We start from the raw sequence: 17191 nt of genomic DNA, 5'->3' as shown, positions 1-17191 counted from the left end.
AAGTTTTCAGTTGTTGTCATCTAAGACAATGATGAACATAAACCATTCTATGTGAATTATGTTGCAGCAGAGAATATAACTGAAAAATAATAAGGAAGCAAACAGAAAATATTTGCTGGAGGGCAAAACTGGAAACAGGCCAGATTACAGATTTCTGTAGTACCTTTTTTCTTAAGCCATATACCAGCCATGCTACAAACATATCCAAGAGCAGGAATTAACTGTTTAAGAAGGTCATGCTAATGGGGAAAATTTTAAACCATTAGGGTGTATGCTGTCCATGTTTCAACACGAGTAGAAGAGTTATCATTTGGAGGCATATTAGAGTATATCTGCTAAAGGAAATCATAATGTAGACATCTTCTGACAGGCAAGAATATGTGATATGCATAAATAAATAAATACAGTGTTACAGTATTCTAATGGAAATCACCATGTTGTGGAGAATATCTTTTAAAAAATGTTCAAGATATCAAGAGCACATCACCCACTATGCTTCTTAGTTTCCTCTTGGATATCAGGGCACACTTAAAATCTCTCTATTTCTAATGCTTTCAGGAGGCCAGACCCATGGTATCTAAGTGACTGAGTCCATGTATCAGCTTTTGACTAGGATGGGTAATTTTTTTCACTTTAATATCAAGTTAGAGTGATATTTTTGTGATCAGATTTATTCAGCGTGGGCTTCAGTCAATAGATGGACCAGATTACAGAATTGATTTGCAAGGAAATTAGAATTGATTAAAACTAAATTATTGATTATTTCAGGTTGAAAAACTCCCTCCTAAAATTTGCGTTCCCACAGAGCAGCTCCTAAATGATATGTTTTTATCATTTTATAAATTATAACGAGATAAATGTATGCAGGTAGGTTGGAATTTGCTGATCTTTTTGAACATTGTAGAATGGACAGTGAGTCTGAATCAAAAGAATTCTTTCAAGAATTCAAATGTTCTTTAAGTGCTCTGAAGACCTTATGATACGTTCCTATATCAATTTTCACTTTAGTTGGGAATGAATAATGTTTGCTTTTCTGTTTCACATTAAAAATGTAATCTGATTTCGTATTTAAATATAGAATTGAAAATATTCTTCCCTCTTCATTTTTTGTGGTCAGATTAATTTCTTTATTAAAAGTCTCTTATAGTACTTCCCTACATTAAATTGCATTGAGTTTTGTTTCATCTAACCCTTCCAATTCTTTATCTCTAGTGATAAAATACTTCTCTTCCCTCCTATTTTTCCCTGTTAAATGATTCTTATTTAAGGAACTCACAACCTATGGCATTTATTTGAGCCTTACAAGAACAAACTTTAATTCTTTAATTCTTAATTCTTCTTCAGCTCTACTGTGTGAACCTTTTATGACACTGAACAAGTTAGTCAGGCTCCCTGTATACTCTTCCCTATCTATAAAAAGTAGATAAAAGTAGATAATAACTGAAAAATCTTAACAGTGAAGGTATTAAAGGTTATGTGTACTCATTCTGAGGTATAACCAGAACTTTAAAATAGATGGAATTTTTACGTAGGTTGAGAGACATTTCCTTCCTTTATTTTGCTACTAACCTCTGAAAAGGTTTTCTTACTGTGTGCCCCAAAACAGTTGTGTTTCCAGAATTAGCTGCAAGCGTTGTAGCTGGTCTTAAGTATCAGAGATCCAATTATGAAATTGTCTAATTTAAGAAACTTTTGAAGTAAATTTCAGAATCACATTTCACCTATTTAGTTTCCATCTGAGGGAAGTCTGTACGGATATATATCTTGTTGGTATTCAATAATCTGGTTATTACTTTGATTTTGATTTGGTAACTGAAGATAGTAGGGAGTAGATGATAAGTTCAACAGTATTTATCTTGCTACATACCTCTCTTGTGATGACTTTTCTTTGGTTATTAAGGTTGGAGATCACTTTTTTGCCTTCTGAGCTACATTCAGGTCATCCAGCTTGCCAGTTATTTGAATACCAACAAACTGGGTCTTTCTGACAGCCGGAGCTTGACAGGCTGCTCTGAGTCCCTCCAATGAATTGTTGGTCTGTCACACTGTTTCTCCTAGTAATGGTATAAGAGCTGATAGCAAGTCGAATACCTATAAATAGATGGAGAGAATAGGTCTTAGGCTCTGTGGGTGGTATTTTATCATCTTGGCTCCCCCTGCCATTGCATGGTGCACTTTGACAGCTTAAAATAACTGAGTGCCAGTTTTGTGCCAAAAATATAAAATGTCATTCAGTATTACAGTATCCATTTCAGCTATGGACATTCCTAACACTTCCTACAGCAGCTTTCCTAGCACTGCTAATTCCAAAGGCTGTCAGAAATAAAACTCTAGCAGGTGACCAAATTTATTCAGTTCTTACCTTAAACTGGGAAAGACATTTCAGTCCATCCGCATCTGTGTCTTCAGTTCTTCTAGACTGCATATGATCTTATATGGACCTTAAAACAGCTGCTTTGTCTTTCCACCACAAGGCAGGCAGTGCGTTAAAGTATAAAATCTGCCTTGCTGTTTTAGACTTTCCTCATAGTCATGGACTAATTTTTGATACAAAGAGTGCTCATGCATATAATGAATATACAGTAGATTTGATGAGCTGGAACCTTCTGCTTCAGATGGTGTTTCAGCACGTTTAGTTGCTGTAATGCAAACAAAATGTTTTCTTGTTTTGACAGTGTGTGTATTGCTACCACAGTTTTAACATGCCTCTCCTGAAAAATATATCATGTGGTAGAATTACTCCTTAGAAAGCCAAGAGGCATTTTTTAACAAGCTTAAAGATATGGAACTGTGTCGTCATTCATTTACCAGATTGCCTGAGATACACTGCTATTAATCTCAGGGTAAACGCTAGATGAGCACTTCTCATCAGCTTTATCATTCTGATACAATCAGGTAGGGGAACTGGAGGTGTAAAACCAAACAACTCTGTGTATTACAAGCCTTATTTTAAATCAGATAGAGGGACTATTTTTGCTGTTAAAATATCTCACCCACATCATGACTTCTCTATATCCTTCCTGTAATTTCCACGGTGCCTTCTGGGCTGCTTAGATCTCTGCCATCACTCTGGTCAGACAGGACACATTCCTGATGGTTTCTCAAATACAATCTCTGCAGTAGAGGATATAGCTAATGACACGGAAGGGAAGAGCTAAATTTTTCTGCTTTACTGGCACAGGATTTTTGAACACTCTTCTTCTGTTCTCTTGCATTTGAGGGTCTAGCCTGAGAGCTCCTGATAGGCTGAGTTTACAGGTAGTTACTAGTTGCAAAGGCTTTGTAGTTTGTCTAAACTTTTATTTTTCCTCTTGGGAATGCATTGATACCTCTTGTAACTGTCAGACATTTTAGTTTTACTGTAGTGAGGGTGGGAAGGGGTGAAACAAGAACTGTACAGTGTGTATTTTATCCTGAGAAATAATTAGTGGGTAAGAGAGCTGGGCTGTCATAAATTTCTATGCCTGTCTTAAAGCAAAACGAATTGCTAGACAATGAGGGAAAATAGCATTTAGAGGGCCCTGTGTTTTTTTCATTTTTGATACTTTTGCTTCATATAGTTTCACTAGGTCCAAGTACCGCACTTCATCCTTTCTCCTCTCATTTCAATTGTTTTGGAAGTGCCAAGAGCATCTTGTTTGATTTAATAAATGTTTTGTCAATCACAGGCAGATTGTTTGCAGAGCTCTAGTTCTCTTAGGTATCTGTTTATGAAGTATATAAGCCTGTTAGTGATTATTTTTCTTCATATTCTCTCGTGTTTTGTATTTTTGTAGAGCAGAAGAGAAACATTGTATTGTGATAAAGTTGGGATGGTGACTGACTCATTTCTCTTTTTATCCTCCTGAGTTGTAATTTTGTGTTTTCATTTTTTGTTCAAGTTTGGCAAAGATAGTTTGATTATGCACTGCACGCTCCTGAGGTAATGTTATGGATCTTGACTCTGCCATGAGTTTGGATTCATCACTTCCCTGGACTGAATATTTGGATTGTCAGAAGTGTTTGAAGGGTGGCAGGATGGCCATTTTATCTCATGCAAGTAGATGTAAAAACTAATGAAAGAAAATACAGGACAGAGGCAAGAAGTGATTCACTCAGGGTGGACAAATTGCCTTTCAAAAGAAAAACTAACTGCTCTCCAGAGGAATAATACAGCAAGTTACTGAGCAATCTGGCTAGAATCTAGAAAAGCCTTCAATCGTGTGCTTAATTTTAAATATTCAAGTAGTGTTTTAGCTTTACAAGGAAATGTGAATGTGTATGTGAAATAAAACTGAATGCAGTCTTCATGCAATCAAGCTCTAAAAACTTGCTCCAGTTCCCTGACTTTTGTTCCATGTCTTCCAAGTGGTGATTCCGCCTTGAAGTGATCTTGCATTTCATAGCACACATCAGCTTGACTGCAGAAGTCTCGTTTTCTGATGGCTCCTACTGAGCGATTTCCGGACACTCACATACAGAATTCTCAGAATTAAGTTTATTTCCTCTGAAATAGCAACAGAATATTGTTCTGTTCCACAACAAATCAGTTCTCTGTCCTTTTCAGTGTGACAGGTTTCAACTTTTCATTACAGGAAAAGAGGGCTGCTCACTTAGGAGAAAGTTTCTGTTGAAGTGTATATATACATTAGCAGTTAGCTGCTGTATGATGGCTAGGAAAACACACAGAAAGGTTTTGCATAATAGGTTCAGGAGAATGTTTCTAAAAGACCTTAAGGCCAGATGCTAATTAGAGAATGACAAAATTGTTCAGAAAATAAGACTAGAACTGTAAGAATCTTGCCATAGTCAACTACCATCAGCAAAGACGCTTAATTATCCACTGCATATAATAACTCCCTTGTGAAGTTATATGATAAGTATAAAGGGCATTGAAGTCAGAAATATTCCGAAACTCTTTGGCCTGAAAAGCAAGAGGAATGAAAGATGATATAACAATGAAAACAATGTGAAACAAGTTGTATCTTTTCAGTAACTTCTTTTTAGACCCTTGGAAAATAAGAAAGCAGAGAAACAGTGAAAAAGTGGTGTGGGCTGAAGTCTGTTCCCTTACATGAGCTTAATTGTGTTTCACTGTTCTATTCCTGATTTTCATTAATACTAGCAAGAATGAAGTCAGGGCTTACCATTTCTTAAGCTGCTCAGTACAGATCCATGCAATTCTTTGAAAATAACAGGAGCAAAGCAATCTTTGGGTAACATAATACAACCCCTGAACTTTGATCTCAATCAAGGCAATCTACAAAGAAACAATAATGTCATAACTCTTAAAGCTTGCAACCCTGAAAAATAAAACAGCTATCAGAAACCTACTCACAGAATGCTGAGAAATAATTCTCCTGACCTACAGCACAGTTCCATATGTTGTATATACTAAAGAGTAAAACTGGTTTGTATTTGTACCTACAGCTCCCACCAATTATAGCTGAAGTTGTTGGCTCCCTGTGTGTTTTCATTGACACGGATAAAAACAGACACAGTGAATAAGATAGAGAATATTACAACTCACAGCTCTCAAGTTACACCATAGACATGATTTAATTTTTTTATATCTTTTTTAGCTTGAAATGTGCTCTTAGAAACAGCCTGACTGGGTAGGGTGTGCGTAAAGTAAAACTTAAGACTTTGTGTTTTCATTGAAGCTTGAAGACGCAACAGAAGGAAGATGTGATCCTTCAGGGCTAAGAGATATCAGAGTTGTAAGCCATACATGAGGATATAGGCCCTGCTCATTAGTGGGAAATGGATCAAGACATTTTGATCCATCGAGATGACTAATTGCATAATAAGTGATGTACCTGCCAGGCAGAGGTCTGGTTTGTCCTGGAGAAGTAGTGGCTTGAGTGGCAAATCTATCTGGGGTGACTTATTTGCCCCCTACTTCTTCACTACTGGTGCTTCCCCGTAGTCCTCATGTCCACAAGGGAGAGATGGAGACGACGTGCCTGTTGGGGCAGCCGCGGAGGCAGTGTGCTGCCATTGAAAGGCCAGCAGGGCCCTCATCAGCCGGCACTGAGGGCCGGAGCTGGCTCGTTGCTTGGTTACAGCTTTTCACAGCTGCACTGGAAAGTGCTCTGAAAAGAGAACTGCTTCAGCCTGGCAGCGGTTACTGGGGAGGCAGGCCGCAGCTTTTACTTCAGAAACCAAACGGGCCTGCCTTTGCAGTTAGCATTTCATTAGGGTGCCAGCAGGCTTCCCGTGGTACCAGATGAGTCGTAAGGTGACAGCCGGGATCCTAAGTTTGTGTCAACTGCAATCCCGTTCACCTCCAAACTATAAACTGGTTTAAAAAAAGAGAGAGGTTCCGGAAGCAGCTGAAGAACTGGTTTGGATCTGACTCTTCTAAGACCAGGCCTTAGTCATGTCTACTTCTATCATGCATCTCTAGAAGTTTGTGAATGAAAGCCTCCTGTCCTGGGTCTTATCTGCCCCTTGGTTTCTGGTAGGATTTTGCATGGTATTTACTTTAAATAAAAAGCTCAGGAAAGAAAAAACAGGACTCACTTCAGTAACTGCATGTGTGGTGCCAAAAGTCACATTTCCTGATACACAAGCCTACAATAATAACTGATTTTAAAATTACAAGAATGATCACTATATATCAGCAGCCACGGGAGATTTGCCTAATTTTATAACCAGCTTTAAGGTTTTTGTTAGTTTCTGTATCTCTTAGGTTTTCTATTCATCACAACTGCAAAGTGGTGTTTAATGACCTTTTGAATTTTGCTTTAATGAAGTCTTTAAACTATGTCATAACCACCCTAAGTATAAGTGAAATTATTACTTTAAACTTGCAAACACAATGATCTTGATAGGTATGAAGGCAGGTAATGTTACATGGATGTGATTCAGACCTGTAGCTGAGGAAAGTTGTACCTTTAAAATAGGATGTGGGAGATGGAGGGTGTAATGCTTTAAGAAGCAATTGTCCAAAGTGTATGCTTTCAGTTTAAAAACATTGTATTATGTGGTATCTAGAGTAAATGCCAGGAGAGCATAAAGGAATGAGAATGGACAAAAAGCTTATGAAAAGCAGGTAAATTGAGGTAATACTAAGCGATTACTTCACACTGCAGTCCCCACATTTCTGTTCTGCGCAGGCCTGTAGCTTAGTCCACAGACATAGAAACTGAAGAATATAAAATATAAAATAGAATATAAAATAAGAAGTGACATTCAGAGAAATACTGTGCTTTGAGGGGAGGGCTCAGATGACATACAGTACCTTTTGCTATTCTCGAAGAGATAATTTGAGTTACTATTGTAATATTAATCATAAAATTTATAGCTAAGATATCTGAAGTGATTGGCTCATAAACAAACCAGAAATTACATGCCAGTGTTTCAATTTAAAAATACATTCTTGGAGATTGGAACTACTTCTTAATGATTTAGAAAACAGAAGTAAAATAACCCAAAATTCATGATGCATGTAATTTGCTGTGGATAGTTTGACAGGCTCCCACTAATTGCGACATATTCTCTGCAGAATAAATACCAGCTTTGGTGCCACTGAAGCTGGGACATTACTTATGTTGGTAAGGGGCATTTTAGGTGTCATTATGAAATTGCCGCTCAGCTGCTGAGAACTGGCTTGGGGTGACACCACCGAGTACTGTCTGCTTCCATTAGCTTCAGCAAGAGCAGAGGTGATCCAGGCTGGGCCAGGTCAGGCTCTTTTTTTCTGCAGCACAGGAAGGCTGCTTCTCAGATTGTCTGGTGTGGTTCTCCAGGTAAATGTTCTGCTGTGAAGGAAAACTTCATTTCACAAACATGTTTACATACACTTGCTAATGTTTATGTGAAATTTCAAATCCAAGGTAATCATTATGATGGGAAGCACCTCCATTTTATCTTTCTTTTTTTATACTGCATCAGGGAAAAGAAAAAAAAAAAACAAGTGCTTCCTATGAGACTTTTTAAACATAATCAAGAGCTCTGGGATCTTTATAAAATTAGCTTAGACTTTCTGCTGATTCCTCCATCCTCCATGTAGCTTTGAGTGACTATAACTCATCCACGACATTGAAAGCTGTCTCATTATCTTTGAATGGTGGTCCCTGGACTTATTTACTAAAACAGTAAGGTTAAAAGTGAATGGTGAGGTTGAACTATGACTTGGTTGCCATTAATGTTTATCAGTGCTATTTGCATTTGAACCAACAAGATTGTAAGAGGCAATAACTGTGCTGATCCTGCTCAATGCAACATAATTACAGGGTCAGACTTAACATATTTTATATCAGTTTATTCATAAAGCTGAAAAGGCTTTTAGGAGTCCATGGTAGAGCTGCAGTAAAGCATTTGACCTGCTAACCAGTAGAGATGAAAAGGTCATCGCAGCCCATGCTCTTCAAGAGCATTTAACTAATTTTTTTTTATTTTTATTTTTTAATGTGCATGACTGTGGGGATATTTTTGTGCTGTGAAAAATCAGTTTCCATGAAGAGTTCCCAGCAAATACCTTATATAATAAAGTTTCAAGAATTAAACATACAGATAGACACGTATAGACAATGCTCCAGTGATCAGGCTTCTCTGAAGTTCTTTGCTGATACTGTCCTCAGACATTGCTATACTCTCATTAGAAAATCCAAGGAGGGGAAAAAAAAAAAAAAAAGGAAGGTAGAAAGCAAGAGCATCGAATGATGAATTCTGAGATGAATTTCTTTCCTGTCCTGTCCCCTCACACCCCCACCTTACAATGGGTTAATGGATTGTTTAATGAAAACACCTGAGGACAGAGAAAGCACGTTGCAAAGGAATATGTCTACTAGTCTCTCTGTTACTGCTTTATGTGACAGTACATGGTTATATACATATAAATTCATACTGCTTGAGCACATATTCCCACTACTAGTGAGTTTCACTTTTGCGGCACAGTCTAAGTTTCCTATTTGTAGAATTTTTATTTCCTATAATTACATGTTTCAGCAAGAAGAGAGCTGAGTCTCTGGCAATGATACTGGTTTGCCTCTGTTTAAAGAGCTGTGCAAAACGTTGTGCTTGGGTTTGTTGACAGTCAGTAAAACTAAATAGGGATAATAGGTAAAGTCAGTGATGCTAAAATGGTGACAACAATAACGCATGAGAGGAAGAAAGTCCAATTGCTGTGTCACAATCTCATCTAGACTATGTCTTTTGTGGGTGAAGACTACAATCCAGTAGATGTGTTCACTGAGCAGGAGTACAGAATGTTCTGTATGTTGAGCTGGACTTAGAATACCACGTTTCTGTGGTGTTGCCTATTGGTACGGATGGTTGGAAAGGAGGCGATTAGGGTGTCTCTGAATTGTTTCCCTTAGAAAAAATCAATTCACTATCAGACATTGTTTATATTGATTATCAATTACTAATGAGTCAGCTATTGCTTTGGTGCAGTCCTTTTTCTTTCTGAAGAGTAGGCAAAGTTCTTCTCCACAGTTAGCTGTTACTCTTTGCTACTGACTCTGTAGCAAAGGAATAACCTCATGTTTTTCTGTGGCTGCACAATACTTCAGCTATGCGTCTTTCCATCTAGTATCACTTTCTCTGTTTTAGAGAATTAATTATTGGAGATTGCCAGAAATAACCACAAATCAAACAGCGTTTACCCCTTCCATTAGTATGAAAGTGTTTGCAGTCACCTTCTCCTGAATTACTAAGCTAAGAGGTCACAAGCAACAAATGCAATAGAAAGCCATTTGCTTTAGGGTTATTAGCACGTTTTGGAGATAATTACATAATTTTTCAAATATTCCTGAGGATTTACTTCAGTAACACAATCATGAACGTGAACTTCAGCAAAGGAAAATTATAGGTAATTTCTGTTTATTTTGCTTGTTTCTATAGTAACAATAGTAATTATTAATAAACAGAACACTGTTCTGGCAAGTCATGTTAGGAAAGCCTCTGAAATAAAAATGAATTCTAAAAGTAGCCTCCAAGGAGGTTATCCAGTTACGTTTCAAAATGGCAATGCATCCTCCAGGCTGTTAGCAGACAGTTATACAGCTCTCATCTTCATTTGGAACTTCTGATATCAGTGGAGCTACACTGGTTTACATCACTTATGGATATAACTAGCATGTTTTAAATGCGCTGGAAACTAATATGACCTAGATACGTATGCCTGCTTGTACTGTGCATTGGTATTAGAAGTCTATTATTAGATGTCTAGAGATATTAGAGCTCTAGGTAAATCTCATTTTGTGGAAATGAGAAATATACAAAAATGATCACGTGCGCATGACTTTGTTCAGAGCTTGCTTTATTTAACATGAATTGTTCTCCATATCCCTTTTTACTGCGGAGACAGAAACTTTCTATTTAACTGTGAAAGTCAGAAACAGTTCATAAAAGCAGGTGACTCTGTAAGTCATCAGGTATTGGCATACATCTTACTTAAATACTATGATTAGAGAGGTTTGCTCAAAGGTGTCGTCAGAGCCACAAGTCCCTCAAAAATCTCGAGCCGTCTCTTATTCTCCATGGGGTTACTCATTGTAGTTCCTGGCCTGCTTTATTCAGTTGTCCAGCAGATCTAAACAGGGACTTAAATAACTTTTTAAAAGACTGTATCCAACAGTGTATTCTCCATCTTTTGTTTTCTCTACCACCAGCTTTAGTACTACTACTTTAGAGGAGCTATGTTTTCCTTACTGTCTTTCCTGGAAGACAACCATAAATTTTGTAGGAGGTTTTCAGGACAAAAATAAATGTGTCTTTATGTCCAGAGAACTCAGGGATGAAAGCTCAAGAAGTACAGTTATGCTCTGGAGTCAAGTCTATAACATTAGCAATAAAATAATTTTTCTGGTGTACCAGTAGAAATTGCTGCCTAAATTCAGCATTGCTTTTGCCTGGTTTACAGCACAAAACAGGGTCCTGCGAATATGGGAAGCAGGTTTGGGAGGCGTAGTCTGCTCTGAGTTTGGCTCATACATCAGTAATAGAATTGTTAACAGTGGTTTGATTACAGAATCATTTGTAGCTGCTTACACAATATCAGGGACATTGATATTAAATTTAAAAGCTTGTTTATCAGGATGGTAAGAGGGAAAATTTTTCTGTGGAAATCATTACAGTTTTAAATGACTTTGCTAATGTAAAGCTTCTATGCCAAATTATTAGCTGTGGGCTCTAGCTCTGCCAAAGTGAATGAATCTGTACCAGTTTACAGTGTCTGAGACTTTGGTCCCATGAGTTCATTTTTAGATTAACTTTTTGACTCTGTATTTTAAAGTGTAAGATGGAATAAGGAAGGATGCATTATTTTCTTGAACTCCCTTAAAAGGATGCCAGTATGGCAACAGAAAAAAGAAAAAAAAAATAATAAAATCACTCAGGCAGTTTCCAAAATTGCAGCTCTGCAAAAAGGAGGAAAGTGAGTTGTTTATATATAAAAGCATTCATAAATTGTCAAGCAAAGTAGCATATGCAGAAAAAAATGCAATGAAAGTGGGCACAGCCACACCAATTAATCTATATATGTGAGCAATACACATGCATAAGTCCTTTGGCAGTATGCACAAAAGCTTCTGTATGTACAGAAATCTGCCCAGCCTAGCAAAAACTGTGTGGGTTTGGGGTAAGTTTTGCTTTGCATTATGCACACTTAACTGTACCTCACTGTGCACACATCAAAAACCTTACTCTTCTATCTACTAGAAAAATTACTTTGAAAGAGACATAGTCATCCTTCTTGGATATATATGAAGATGAAGATAATGTCAAGCAGTTTGGTATATTCATATATGAATAATTCATCCAGCTGCACACAGTTATTCTTTATTATTATTATTATTAATTATGTGTGTATTGCCGGAAAAGACAGGAAGGCTGCAACTGCTGCCTCATGAGAGATCCTTAATGTTTGAATTTGGTTAGACCAAGATGTGTGATATGAGGAAAGGGAGAAAGACAATGATAAATAGATCACAAGACACAAAGACTTTAATAATGTTGATGGGGAGAAATATCATTTGTTTGAGATGATAGCCTTAGGAGAGCAGGCTACTCCTAGTTCCCTTGTCAGGAGTTCAGTTCTTTGTTGCTTCCTGTGAGTTGGGTATACTGTGAGTAGGCTTGCTTACATTACAGCACTTGGATCTGCAAAAAAAGTTTAATTTGTACATGGGATCTGAGGTATGCAAGTATGTTTGGAAAAAGGGCAAGAAGTATTAGCTATTTTAAACAAGACTTCCAGAATACTTTGCATGGGCCCACAAGGAGCCCCGATACCACCAGTGCTCTTGATACCACATTATTTAACTCTGTGTGTGTGTAATAAATGTTTGGAAGCACAAAACAAAGATGCAAAAAGGATCTTTACAGCAATCAACTACTCTCAGACAACATCTCACTTTCATATCCCCCATGCAATTCAGAGGTGTCACAAAATCCTGGCTGGAATTACATCAGATGGAATGCTTGTGATGTATTTTTGTTACAGCTCAAAGAAAATCTTTGCATTTCATGACAGAGCTGAGTAAAGCCATAATAATGATTAATCTCCATAGAGATACTTACAGTACCTATTTTCTGTGTTTAGACTTTTAGGAAAATGTATAAGGATATAAATTGAGCTTAGTTCTAATGGAAGGTTATTAATCTGGAATCCTTCATTATGCAGCAAAAATGTAGCATAGGAGTGACCCTTCAGGCATCTTAATTTTTCTCATCATAATGCATAGAAATATTGAAAACTTTTGCAAACGTAACTGAAAATCAACAAAACATTTCAACGTTATTTTGTCACTTTGTATCTGTCTTTAATATTTTTTCAGGCTGTAGAACTCCTTGTGTCCTTTAGGCATGATATTGACTGTAACCATAATGCCAGTAATCTGTATAGAATAGCATGGACCCTGCTGCGGCCTCACTTAAGTGCAGACTCATGATGTTGAGAGCATGAAAGACAAAATCTGATAGCCTAGGCTGCTGCTCAGGGAACTTTCTTATGGTCACCTGTGACCAGAGTTAGACTTGTACTGTGAAAAGTCACTCTGACTTCTGACTTTCTTTTTCTTCCATTTCAGCTCAGCAAGACTGGCAGCTGGTTATTCACTTACTCAAACACTCACAGGTGTACTGAGACCAGCGCAACCTACACATGACCCACTTCTGTGCTGCATCGTTCTTCACTCTGCAAGGACGCCCAAAGACTGCTTTTGACAGAGGTACCTCCCCTCATACATACAGATGGGAAAAATATCTGTGCCTGTATTAGATATTTTTCAGAGAATTGAATTTCAGTTGTTATTGACTAGACTGGGTCTATGCTATGGTTTTCAGGTTGTGGGCAAAATATTATTTAATGATATCCGTCCTCTATCCCAGTTGTTATAAAGATGTTTTAAGTTTGGATAAAATCAGTCATGGTTTGTTCTCTCTTTGAAATTAAGACTGCATCCGAAACTCAGCACTCTAGATAGTTTGTGGATTTTCTTCACTCCCTCACCCCCACCCCTTGCCTTTTTTTTATTTAATAAGCCATATTTGAGAAATTTAAATTTAGCACCATGTACAAAAATGTCTTTAATTTTCTGTTTTTATAAGGAAAGTGGAGTATTTAGTTTTGTGTCTGAAAGTGTTTCAGTTACTAAATGAATGAAAGCTTCAAAGTTGCCTCAATCTATCAACAGGGAAAATAGTAGTTTTGCTTCTCTACAAGCTAGGTGTTGAAACCATCTCCAGATTCATTAAAGCATACTGTGGAAATAATTTTCTAGTGGGAGACATAATGAATGTGCAAGGCATTTTTACAACATACAGGAGGCTATAAATTTTTAGAGAGCTTTTTATTATTATTTCTGTGCTCTAAGTCATATTTTGCTATATGTCATAAAGGTTTGAAAACTTAGAATGCTTTGTAATTACTCAGAGAAAAATAACTCATTACATCTTAAATTCAGATAACAAAAGAAATGCAATGTTTGTGTAGGTTGTTTACTAGTTCTGCTTATTCCAATGGGCCTAGGCCAAGGGCAAACTGTTATAAAACTGTAGCTGTGTAAAACATCCTTTGCTGTTTGAGTGCACACAAACAATAACAGAATTCATCTGAAAGTGATGGCTGATGGGATTCAAGGTGAAAATGTCCTTAGTAAGGATGTAGTTTACATAGTAAGGCATCCACCTTTTCTTTTGTTACAAAAGCTCTGCATATATTTTTGCTTTGGCGACGCGATCACTTCCTTTTTTCCTGCAGAATTACTTACACGTATGTATACTATATCATTTTTTATGAAAACATTTCCTCCTGAAAAATTAAAAAGCATTGATTTTACACTATTTCCTAGTTAATTTTCTTGTTAGTAGACATGCAATAGAATAACTCCTGTGCAAGATATACACAATAAGAAGGCTTTATAAGGATAGCCATGGGGCTAGTCCCTTGGTTAGCACTGGTCGGTATGATGTGCGCTTCTGTATTGTGTGATATGGCTCTTAGTCCAACCTTGAAAATGTCAGTATGAAATAGAGGGGAACATATTTCATACCCGTAACAGAAGACAACCACCTACAAAATATCCAGAAAGCACTGCAGATATCAATCCATGAGCACTATCGGTGAAAGGCTTCAGATTCAGGTTCTGAGGTTGTGTATCCCCTTTGGTTGCCAACTCCTGCCAGCTGTGGCACAGTGAAACTCTCCTGTCTTCTTGTGTTATTATTGTGGGCTAGGCTGCAACATCTGTTCACACATGTTCTGGATCTCTTTTGTTTTTATGTCATGCGTAAACTAGAGGATGTTTAGTGCTCTTCATTGCTAGAAGAGCTGATCAGTGTATTCACTGCACTAAATTTAACAGCCATATTACTGAAAAAAACCTGCTTGCAGTTATAGTGTGGGTTAGGAAGAGCAGTATGTAGGAATTATAGACAAAAATGTGACATTTCCAAGGATGTACTAGTTTGAGACCGAAAGGGACAGCACATAAATTGTACTTCATTTAAACATCGTTTTCTTTGGAACACATTTGTATGAATTGTACGTACTTAAAGTCTGATTTTGTTAAGTCTCAAAGGTGTTTGTTTATATCTTTGCACAGATGTCTGAATACATTGGCTTTTGTTTTCAAGGTGCTGTTATGTTTTTGGAAGTTTTAGTCTTGCAGAGAATTATTACTTTAGAAGTCACAGTGAAATTTCAGAGCCAGAGTGAAACCTTGCTTTTAAACATGTTCAGTGGAAAATAGCACACAAATCAGTAATTTGTTAAAGACAGTTCATTATATCATGTGCATGACCCTTTGTATTTCACCATCTGCAGTAAACATTTCCAAACTTTCATTTCTTTACAACGTAAACCGTTGGAAATACTTGTATTAATATTTCCAAACAAGTCTCTGCCTGCCACAGAAGTTCTAAGTCTACAGAGGAGGATAGGATGCTGACATGCTTTGCATGTCAGAATAGTTGTTGTAATGCCTAATGAGCTGATCTGTTCCTCAGCATAGGGCTTGAGAACAGCAGGAAGCTCGTTCCCTGTGAAAAATTGCAGCATTAGCCCTTGGAGGGTAGAAAAGTGAAAATGAACACAGCCTTAAACACTTTGTTAATGTGTGTTGGTGCAAACGAACCACACAGAGCCTTATTCCACCTTCACATCTGGAGCTTTAAAACTTTTTTAAACCTTTTTTTCCACTTTACTACCAAAAGAAAAAGAGGAAGATCTCTGTTTTGCAACATATAAATTTCTGTCAGTGAAGGACTTGACAGTCTGGTCAGACAAGAATGTTTGTCCTATTGTGAGTCAATTTTGCTTTATCTGCTGAAGAATAAAGGAGAAATAGCATAGGAAGAAGCAGGAAGAAAAGATTTAACAAATGAAAAAAAAATGCAGTGAATAATCCCAAAGTGAATTACCCAAAACTATGCTCTATCTCCTTGTCAGATAAAAATATATGTAAATATTTTTTTTTGCCAGTGAGGATTAGGTTTCCCAGGGAATGAGAGAGAATTCCAGGATCAGTAAGTCATAGAATGTGATAGCATGTTGCTACCTTCATCTGAAAATTCTTATTCTAATGTATTTTTGCCATCTATTTTATTATTTTATTTTTTTACATTGCAGTATAAAGGAAACCATAATTGAATGTGCACTGGAAATATTTTAACTATAAATCAAAGAAAGGAAGGATAGAATGACGGATTTTTTTTTCTCTAATGGCCTGGTTTAGGATTTTTTTTTTTTTTTTTTTGTCAGTAACAATGTATCTACACACTTCTGTATAGCTGTCTACTTATGGTGCAAAAAGCTATCATTATATGCAATGGAACATCAAACAACTGTTTCATTAGTGGTCCCATTATGAGAAAGTACAGTGACATTAGAATACCAGCAAGTTGTTACTATAGATACCTGATTTCTCTGCAACATTCATGTTTTTATATACTTACATATATCTGTGTGGTTTTTATATTGTATGTGTGTGTGTATAAATGTATATGTAGGTACATTTCTCATTCCTTCAAAAAAGGGTCTTCTTGCCTTTTTAAGTATTTAGCATACTTTGGTAGACATCATTATCCAAAGAATGTTTGACAATCTGAATTTGAATGGTTTGAATTAGATGAAAGTGTTGTAAATGCAAATGTTCAAGAAAATAACTTTGTAATTCATCTTATCTAACAGGCAACATATTTACTAAAGACTCTCAGACTTGTCTCATCTGTTTTACACATTTGCATCGTAATATTTGCATGTTGAGAACAGGGGTTTGAGGGTGATCAGGTTTGGGTGTGATCGCTTTAGTTGAGGCACAGAAAATTGTTTTAAATGTGCCAGAAAATGAAAGCTATGAATAATTACCATTCTTTTCCTTAGTTGTGCTCAGATAATATGTATTCAAAGCATCTCACAAACGTAATTGGTTCTCACAATTTGTATGAGATAGAGAAATATGGGAATACTATTTTCCTGACCATGTCGTGGTTAAAAAAAAAAAAAAAAGTCAGGAACTACATTATTTGCTTGAAAAGAGGGGTGGGTGTGCATATGTGCAGGGCCAGGGACTGTTTTCATAGAGTAAATCAGTGGTGAGCAGGGATGAGATTTTGACACCTATTTATATGCTATACTTACTGGACCTACAAAGACAAGACTACTGATGGTCTCAAGTGTGCATCAATACAACACCATTTGGATTTTTCATATAGGTTCATTGATTTGTTTGTTGGTTTTTGAATATTTTGAGGGTGCTGC

The 17191-nt window shown here is 36.8% G+C and overlaps 1 protein-coding gene across 5 annotated transcripts in view; it reads left to right on the top strand.

Annotated features, from left to right (window-relative positions):
• Positions 1-17191, top strand: part of CDH4 (cadherin 4) — a 673189-nt gene that overhangs the window by 137893 nt on the left and 518105 nt on the right. For 4 of the 5 annotated variants that reach the window (XM_080557562.1, XM_080557563.1, XM_080557565.1 and 1 more), the window contains one exon: positions 13020-13160. The gene's annotated coding sequence lies outside the window, so the exon portion shown is untranslated. Of the gene's footprint in view, positions 1-6297; positions 6443-13019; positions 13161-17191 lie in introns of those variants that run through there. The other variant, XM_080557566.1, reaches the window with a different exon arrangement.

Source organism: Anser brachyrhynchus (assembly GCF_964034855.1).
Source record: "Anser brachyrhynchus genome assembly, chromosome: 16".
In the NCBI taxonomy this organism is placed as follows: Eukaryota; Metazoa; Chordata; class Aves; order Anseriformes; family Anatidae; genus Anser; species Anser brachyrhynchus.
Note: the sequence above shows the minus strand (reverse complement) of the source record. Positions and strands in the feature narration are given on the sequence as shown.